The sequence below is a fragment of the Tiliqua scincoides genome, chromosome 4, assembly GCF_035046505.1.
Source record: "Tiliqua scincoides isolate rTilSci1 chromosome 4, rTilSci1.hap2, whole genome shotgun sequence".
Taxonomy (NCBI): domain Eukaryota; kingdom Metazoa; phylum Chordata; class Lepidosauria; order Squamata; family Scincidae; genus Tiliqua; species Tiliqua scincoides.
The window spans coordinates 74,349,267-74,356,467 of record NC_089824.1 but is presented as its reverse complement, the minus strand read 5'-3'; the positions used below and the strand labels follow the sequence as shown (position 1 = coordinate 74,356,467).

The window sequence follows — 7,201 nt, the reverse complement described above, 5'->3', positions numbered from 1 at the left end:
TCCACCCATCCTAATACTGGAAGTCAGAAGACCATGGAAGAAAGCAGCCAGACACTGCTGCTTGTCATTTCAGCAATTTTGTGGCTGCCCTCCATCACTTCACAATCAGCAGTCACAGTTTTGCTCCTCCCCCCAAAACTTCTTTTTGAAAAGGTTTGCTGACTCTTGTGCTACAATGGAAGAGGCATTAGTGAAGTTTTCCTTCGCTGTATTACCAGTCATACCATATTTGGCTCAGAAAGCCAATCAGTGGGGAAAATAAAGAAGAAATAGCTCAGTAGCATCAGTTTGTTCAGTCCAGACATTTTTTTATACTAATTAACTGCACCCAACACAGAATCCTTATCATTAAAGTAAACAAGCTACAGCAACACATACTGTGTAGCTGCATATTATGTCTCTTTGGCTGTCTCGGAGACTAATTAAATGTGGGGGGTGGAGTGCAGAGAGACAGTAAATAATCATGTATGGAACTCATTTTACCTTGGGCAATACTCTCTCCACTTTAAACTGAAATTAGGTGCCACTGGTTCGCTGAGGAGCATGATGCTGATTGCAGACCCATATTATTTATATTGCATTTTGTGACTCTGGCTTTGTGCCAGGGGAGTAACCCAACTGCATGTTGTCTTCTAATGACAAAATCACACAGTAAAAATCTGCATATATCAGCTGGTATCACTTTCATACCTGGATTTTCTTGTCCCCTCTTAGCAAATACTGAAATAATGGGAGGAAAAGAAAGGAGTTCTCTGGAGTCATTTTGTAAGCCAGGACACTGAATCTGAGATGAACTGCATTTGAGATCTTTTTTTTTTTTAAATCATGACATACAAGTGTACCATCTCTTTGCAAAGATGGAATGATGCCTGAACTGGGGTCCTTGCTGTCACTGCCATTCTCTCACTGTTGGGCTGTCTGTTTACCTCCAACAAATCCCTTGGACATTTTCCATTTGATACTGTGGTTTAGAAACTCCAATAGAACTGCTCCTCCTCAGCCCGCTCTCGGTGAAAGTGCAAAAGACCGCCACTGGCTGGCATGCCTGGCATTGCCAAGACCCACAAAATAGTGATAGAGAGTATCATCCTCTCAATCTTCCCAGCAAGTGAAGGAACAAAAGCTCCCAGGCTGGATCCCAGGAGGACATCCGGTATGGGGGAGTAGTCACATCCCCCATTCCAGTAGCCTGGAAAGAGCAAGACAAAGTTAAGAGCATGCCTATTGGCCATTCCCCCATTACTCTGAATGCGTGTGCTTGCACAGAACCAGCCCAAATACCTCCTGATGCCTGCAATGCTGCCACCCCATTTCTCAATGATGCAACCCCCCATTACTCAATGATGTGCAAGCCTATGCTCCACCCATTCTCCAATGTTTTAGCTTAGCACTCCCTTCCTCTCCACATGTCCTCTTTCCCTCTGTCCACCACTTCCTTTTCCAATCCAGGGAGTGGAAAGAGAAGGACATGCAGAGATGGGCACACACCCCACCAATCTGCTGCCAGGGCTGACTGTGTAAATTGGCAGGATGGGCTAGCTCTGCCATTGCACATGTGCACGCATGCATACTCATACACATACACACATACATACATATATACATACAGAGAGAGAGAGAGAGAGAGAGAGAGAGAGCTTCCTAACAAGACCGATCAGCAGAACACAGGATGGACCCACATAAATTAATACTAACACTATTAATACCAAAAATTTTATATAAAGTTTCAGAGTTTTCAAAGTGCTTCATTTGCATTACCACTATAATTCTTAAGATGGCATTGATAAGTAGAGGTGTTTGTTTCCAGTAAGTAAGATAGTCTTATTGAATGCAACGGGCTTACTTCTGAGTAAAGTAAATCACGCCATTTTTCAAGCACCTCTATTTATAAGGCAAATTAGTGTCATCACCACTATTCTGCAAATGGGGGGCTGAGCTCAAAGGACAGCCTACAGTCCGAATTCCTGGATTGTATTCTCATAGTATATGTATAAGCTAGTTGAAGGCAGCGGACAATAAAAAGGTGACTGTTCTAAAGTAATTACTGTTCTGTATGTACAACATTGTTTCTATTTTATTAAATTATGAATGTACCTTACAATATGTACTATATATTTTGACTTACAGCCTTGATCATACATTTGAACTTTGAAGCCTAGCCCAATTCAGTGAAATTCAGTATGACAGCCAAACGTCTACCTTTTTTTAAACTCGTAGAAAGAGTGCCATGTGCTGCTATTCATTATCTTTATTTCATTACATTTAACTCATCTGTTTATATTTCCATGCTATTATTATGCATTGTTCTGAAATGAAATCAATGAGAATCTATTAAAAACCTAAGCAGTTCTCATTAGTATATGTCACCTTGGGACTTTCAGTGCTGTGTTCTGGATTATAGCACTGACTTTTCAAATAACATCAGAATCATAAAGCAAAATTCCCAGATGACAGAATCATCTCAACCCCAAATTGGAAAGTCTGCCGTCTTTAGCTTCCCTGGTATTGTCATTCTCTTTTATTTGCTCATCTTCCTCTCAGTTTCCTGTTGAATTTATCACAGTATCTGCAAATATCCATGGGTGATTATTTGGATTTGCAGAACTCCAGAGCTAAACTTTTGTAATATGTACATTTTTCCCCCCAGTCTTGGCTATTACTTTAAAATAATTAACCCCTGAAAAGTATAAGTAATTGGAAACAATGCCTCTATTCAGTCGACCTTTCTTCCTAAAGACAAAAATTAAGGGCCCAATCTTACAGTCACCCTGCAATGCTGGAACTTGCATTCTTGCAGTAGAGGGTGCTTCCTGGTGGCGTGAAAGCCAGGTCACTGTCACTCACTGCTGGGCCACTGCAACAAATGGGCAGGGTCACAGCGTATGTAGTAGTGGCTTTTGAAGCCTGCATTAGTGCCAGTAAGCTGGCAGCAGAGGTATATCATGGGAGCAGGAGGCAGGGAGAATTTGAGGATGGGATTATTGCCTGAATCTGTGCCATATCAGTTACCTATGTGATGACTCATACAATTCAGACATTGCTTCTACATATTATGCCTTTTGTTCTGCATTGTCAGGCTGCCAAGTCTACTCAGACCTGCACCAGCTGTACAGCTGGTGTAAGTCCACATGGACCTGGCTCTAAGGAGGTTGGATCCAGCAGATGCTACTGCTGCCAGACCTGCTCTCATCCCAGTCCTGAAACCCTGGAGAGCTGCCATCTGTCAGTGTGGGGTAGCCAAAACACAGCTACAGGGACTAAGGATGTAAGGGACCAATCCTATACAGTCCCAGTACCTATGCTGAGCTCCAGTTCCAGTGCTGGGTATCGCAAACGTGCTGTGAGGTATATCTGTGGCACCCAGAGAGGAGGGGCCACAGGTGCTGGGCCTTTGCCACTCGCGCTGAACCTCAGTGCCGCTTGGAGGACTGGCCAGCAGGAATTAGTATTGGGTGGGGGAGGCAGGAAGTGGGCAGAATGGGGCATGGAGAGGGCGGGGCAGGGCAGGAACCAGGGCGGGAGGGGGTGGGACCGATGGAGCTCTGCTCCACCAGTTCCAGAACTCCTTGTTGGGCTTGAGTCTCTCAAGTCTGTGCCAGCAAAGTAGACAGCACAGACTTGAGAAGCCCCATTGCAGGAAAGTCCCTTTGAGGAGACTCCCAACGGCTTCCCAGTGCCTGCTGGATACTGCAGAAGTCGCTTTAGTTTTGGGCTACCCTGCAGTTATGTATGTTCACAGTGCAAGTGAACTGTAAAAGAGCTCTGCAGCATCATGAGTGGCAACAACTAATCATCTGTGGATGAAATGTGTGACTTAGGCTTACCTAACCTCATCTGCATTTTTATAGGTCGCCTTCTTTCTTCCTTACACAGAGCTAAGGAAACTCATGGCAGCCTCTCCTTCCCCAGGGCAAAATTTCTCAGCTCACACTAACCACAATACCTTCTGACACATGCAGCTACACACTAGTGACGTTCAGTCCATCTCCACCATCCTAACTGCAGGAGACCTTTCTTTCCATTTCACATCTAAAAGTGCTGCCTCGATGCCAAAATGCGGCTGCAATTATCAGTAGAAAGGAGAATGATCCCGCACAAGAAAGAATGAAAATGAAGGAAAGTGCAGAGATCATATCAATCAGATGAAGGAAAACACTTTTCCAACTACAATGGTGGCTGAAACCCATAAATTAGAGGACTGAAGTAATAAGACATGTGAAATGGCTTTTAAGTCCACTACCAGCTCCATGCAATAAATTTCCAATGACATCCAAGCTTTTAGTGGAGGGTATGATTTATGGCTGTCTGCAGGAAGAGAGCTTTCATGGATTATCTCTAAAGTGGCAAAACTATTCTGAATTTCTCCAAATTAGTGAAGCTGCGGAAATATTACAGGCAAACAAGCCCAAAACTCTTTTTTTTTTTATATTTTAATGGAGGGGGAACTCCCTGATAACAAAGATTCACTCATATACTGTAGCCACAAACTGGGACTGCTCTGGGGAACCAGGGCTAGCTTGTGTTCATGTACAAAGAAGGACAACTACATTTCATGCTTTCTTTATCTTAACCTAACACTTGCTAAGTGTTATTATATATCCTTAGAATGAAAGCTCTGTGTAGGGGAAGAGCAGAACTCTGAGAACAGCTAAAAAATAGTCCTTGAGCTTTATGACTATTTGGGCCACATGAGGGGATTGTCATTTAAGCAAGAACCGAAGCAGTGATATACACAACAGAATGATCTAGAACAGGGGTGTCCAAAGTTTTTGGCAGGAGGGCCACATCATCTCTCTTACACTGTGTCGGGGGCCGGGGAAAAAAAGAATTAATTTACATTTCAAATTTGAATATATTTACATAAATGAACATATTAAAGATGAACTTATATGACTGAATGAAGGTCTTGCAATAGCTCAAGGCCTATAAAAGGCCTTGCACAAAGCAAGGCTGACCTTTGCTGCCGCTACTGCATCACAGACGTGAAACAGCAAGCAGTGGAGGGAGCCCTCATCCCGCAGCTCACGTGAGAGGTCAAACAGTCATCCTCATGCTGAGAGCAGTTGTGTTGGGCCAGTGCGGGCTCCAGCAAGTCTCTGGAGGGCCAGAGCTCAATGGAGACTGGGGGCTCCCTGAGGGCCACATTGGGAGTCCTCGAGGGCCACAAGTGGCTCCAGGGCCAGGGTTTGGGCACCCCTTGATCTAGAACAACTGTGTTCCACAGAGTACTTGGCGCTCCCGAAGCATCTCCAAGTGCTCGGCGAAGCCATTGGAAAGAAAATAAATAAAATAAATGGTGACAAAACCTCAAAATTTGGCATTTTTAGAATTTACTAAAACAAAATACAGATCCCGCCTCAATGCAGAGCCAGATATTCAGTTGCAGCTGTCCCAAATTCAACTAGATATAACCACATTGTGCAATTCAAAACAGTCCCATGCCTCTCCTTAGAATCAAAGTTCCTGGGCTATGCTATGGTTATGGCTATGCCGGGCTATGGTTTTAAAAACCATATCTACGTGGGTAACATATTGGGCTTTAACATACTTACTTTGAATTTGTTTTCAAATGTTTTGCCTTCCTTTATTTTTTTGTTATTGTTTTTTGTTCATGTCAAGTAAGTTCCTTATTTCTCTGAAATTAGTTGACAACATTTCAAATGGAATAAAACTTGATGTTTAACATGCTCAAGTGCTTGAAAATACCTTTCAGAATCAATACTGCTGTCATTTGGTTTAGAACCTATGTAGGTGTGAGGTGAAAATATTGTCATCCGTATGCCAAAGACAAAATGGATGTTTTGAGAAAACGATATTTAAAGTTTCAGTTTTTAATGACTTTCAACGTGAAAAATTAACTTTAGATCAAAATTTAAGCTATTTAGAATTCAAAAAATAATTCATGCTTTTGCTATACGATAAAATATTGACTAACAACTTGAAAAATACAGTTGGGTAAAAACAGTTTGTTTTTTTTTAATGACTTGAAAAATACAGTTGGGTGCCAAGAGAACATGAATAGCACTAAGTATATGGTCTTTATCTGGCATCTTTTGTCAAGAGGCAGGGGAGTCCTACCGAGCAGTCTTTCCAAATCAGATGTTGTGGCATTTGTTCCATATGAGTTTGAGCCATCACTTCCAATGAGTTCACTGTGTACACTTCCTGCAGCCACTGAATTCGTCTTAAAAAGATCTTTCCCAATTCCTATCCTAACCAGTCTGTTCCAACATTTACCTTTATGTAAGATCTAAATTCGATGTGAAAATATTGGTATTAGCATTTATCAGAGTTGAGGCTGAGTAGACCCTTGAGGAAATTGATTAAGGATAGTCTTTAAAGAACCCTTTCCTTTCTGTATTATCCTGGTTGGCAACCTTCAGTCTTGAAAGACTATGGTATAAGCCTACAGCACCTGGTATTCCCAGGCGGTCTCCCATCCAAGTACTAACCAGGCCTAACCCTGCTTAGCTTCTGAGATCAGACGAGATCAGGCATGTGCAGGGTAACAGTTGACTGTGGAAAATTGGCAATAAGCACACGTGGCAGACGGCCACAGTGTGCTTACAGTTTTTCCAGTGTGCTGGCTTCCACTCTAGGAGAGGGTCTGTAGCTCAGTGGTAGACTACCTGCTTTGCATGCAGAGGTCTCTGGATCAATCTTTTGCATCTCTGTTTAAGGCCAGGGAAGTCTCTGTCCGAAGCCCCAAAGTGCCCCTACTAGCCAGCATAATCAATATTGAACTAGATAGTTTAGTGGTCTGAGTCAGAATAAGATTCATATATTTTCAATAAAACACTGACAGTGCAATCCAATCCCTTCCTTACCCACTAATGCAGCCATGCTGCTGGAGTGTGTGTGTGGGGGGGGGCAGTTCCAGAGGTCTACTCTGGGTAAGGAACATTTGGGTAAGGAAACAGCAAAATCGCTGGCATAAGTCCGTGTGGATACAGGTTGAGGGATTGGGTCTGGGAAGAGGGTTTGGATTTGGTAGATGCCACTGCTGCCAAACTTGCTGCTTCCCAGACCTGCTCCACCTTCCTCCCTGCCCTTGTTGCTGCCCATCCCTACCTCCGTTCCACCCTCCACCCACCCTCCCCCAGCTTCACGCACTGCCAGAGACACTTTGACAAATGCTGTAAGACCATTCAGGTGGTGGAATGCTAGTTCCACTATGATAAACCCAATAAGTTTGGATTGT

General features: G+C 43.2%; 1 pseudogene; it reads right to left on the bottom strand.

Moving 5' to 3' along the window:
- Nucleotides 1-6,403: 6,403 nt before the first annotated feature.
- Nucleotides 6,404-6,524, bottom strand: LOC136650357 (5S ribosomal RNA; annotated as a pseudogene).
- Nucleotides 6,525-7,201: the final 677 nt, after the last annotated feature.